Raw genomic sequence first — 2423 nt, 5'->3', positions numbered from 1 at the left:
ACTTTACTATGCTGCCCCCCACCCCCCGAGTCGGTGTCAGCCCTCTGGTAAGAGATGCTCATGAAAATTGTTATTTGTGATGAGAATGAAATAAAAAAAATCAAACTGGGGGAACTCTGCAGATCAAACAACCTGCACGCTCAGCAAATAAATTGCATGAGATGAAAAGGAGGTGCAGAGGGAATGGAGAAGGAGCCTGTGGAATAAAAAAAATTTTAAAGCATTTTTAAAAAAGCAAAATTAAACTATACTGCTTGGAGATGCATATTTGAGTAATAAAGTATAAGGAAAAGAAGAGGTTACCATGGAAGTCAGGAGAGGGATTGTTTTTGGGCAGGAGGCAGGGAGTTGTAATTGTGTTGAAGCACCAGAAAAACTTCTGGATGCTGGAAAAGTTCTATTTCTTCATTTGGTTGGTGCTTACTAGGGCGTTTGCTTTATAATAATTGCTTAAACTATATGTTGGGCAGTGTTCTATATCTGTGCTCTATTACACCATAAAAAGGATTTTTAAAAATTGTTTTTATTACTAATTCTAAAATTTAAAAAATATATAAGAACAAAAAACTTAAACATTCTTAACTTATGATCATTCCATTCTACATATATATTCAGTAATTCACAATATCATCACGTAGTTGTATATTCATCTTCATGATCATTTCTTACAACATTTGCATCAATTCAGAAAAAGAAATAAAGAAAAAAATTCGTACATACCATATCCCTTACCCCTACCTTTCATTGATCAACAGCATTTCAACTTACTAAATTTATTTTAACATTTGTTCCCCCTATTATTTATTTTTATTCTGTATGTTTTACTTGTCTGTTGATAAGGTAGATAAAAGGAACATCAGAAGCAAGGTTTTCACAATCACACAGTCACATTGTAAAAGCTATATCGTTATACAATCATCTTCAAGAAACATGCCTACTGGAACACAGCTCTACATTTTCAGGCAGTTCCCTCCAGCTTCTCCATTACATCTTGACAAACAAGGTGATATCTATTTAATGTATAAGAATAACCTCCAGGATAACCTCTCGACTCTGTTTGGAATCTCTCAGTCATTGACACTTTATTTTGTCTCATTTCACGCTTCCCCCTTTTGGTTGAGAAAGTTTTCCCAATCCCCATAAAAAGTCTTTTGGAAAAAAATTTTAATATGGAATGCTTCATGAATTTGCTTGTCATACTTGTGCAGTGGCTGTGCTAACCTTTTTTGTCTCGTTCCGATTTTAGTATATGAACTATGGAAACAAGCCCTGACATTTTTTATTGTGGGCAAGTGATAGTGATTAACAACTCAATGAGGAGCAGATCCATTACTGAAATGCTTCTGGTAAAATGGAAAAAAAGTTTCTTCAGAAAGTTAGGCATAGGATAACCATAAGACCCAAGAACTGCACTCCTCTATATATATCCAAATGAATTGAAAACAGAGACTCAAATGGATACTTGTACATCAATGTTCATAGCAGCAGCATTCACAATAACCAAACTGTGGAAACAACCTCAACGTCCATCAATAAATGAATAGATGACAAGATGTGCCATAGCCATACAATAGAATATTGTTCAGCCATAAAAAGGAATGAATTTGGATACATGCAACAACATGGATGGAACTTGAAGATATCATGTTGAATGAAATGTCCAACACAAAAGGACAAATAATGTATGATTCCACTTACATGAAATATCTAGAATGAGCAAATTCATAGAGTCAGAAAGTAGATTAGAGGGTATCAGGGACTGGGCTGGGAAGGAATGGGGAATTATTACTTAACAGTTACAGAGTTTTTATTTGGGCCAATGAAAATTTTTGGAAATGGATGGTAGTAAAATTCCCAATATTGAGAAAGTAATTAATACCACTGAACTGTCCACTTAATGATGGTTAAGCTGGCAAATTTAATGTTGTATACCTCTTAACACAATAAAATTTAAAGAAGAAAATGGAATAAGAGACATCCTTGGGGGCTCACTGTAGAACATATTGACTACCAACATGTGACCAATAGAGTGTATTTGGTGGCATCAAGCTTGGAGCCCACTGAAGTGAGAGAAGCCAGAGCATTATCAATGGTGAGGGGATGGAGACGATAGTATTCTAGCAGGAAGAAAATAAGGGTTTTGATGCAGGGTTTCCCTGTATCATCTCCCCTCACTGAGCTTCAATACCATCCCTCCAAGATCTCTAAGATGTTTTCCAAATCTAACTTTCTGAGACCAGGGCAGATTCATCCTGACTTTATATAACCAACTTGCTCCAGTCTGGCTTCCTGGACTTCCAAGTCCACTTTGCTTTCTTACCGAGCTTCCCCTTTCTTTCTCATCCCTTGGATTTTGGGCTCATCTATGGATTATACCACACTCTGCCTTTGGTCTCTATGTTTCTTCTCAATTCTTGTCTCTG

At 36.1% G+C, this 2423-nt stretch overlaps 1 non-coding gene across 1 annotated transcript; it reads right to left on the bottom strand.

The window, feature by feature from the left end:
• Nucleotides 1–1163: 1163 nt before the first annotated feature.
• On the bottom strand, nucleotides 1164–1270 carry LOC143653543 (U6 spliceosomal RNA). The gene has a single exon (XR_013161357.1). It is a non-coding gene; the product is annotated as a U6 spliceosomal RNA (small nuclear RNA).
• Between the last annotated feature and the right edge of the window lie 1153 nt (nucleotides 1271–2423).

The sequence above is a fragment of the Tamandua tetradactyla genome, chromosome 1 (assembly GCF_023851605.1).
Source record: "Tamandua tetradactyla isolate mTamTet1 chromosome 1, mTamTet1.pri, whole genome shotgun sequence".
In the NCBI taxonomy this organism is placed as follows: Eukaryota; Metazoa; Chordata; class Mammalia; order Pilosa; family Myrmecophagidae; genus Tamandua; species Tamandua tetradactyla.
Note: the sequence above shows the minus strand (reverse complement) of the source record. Positions and strands in the feature narration are given on the sequence as shown.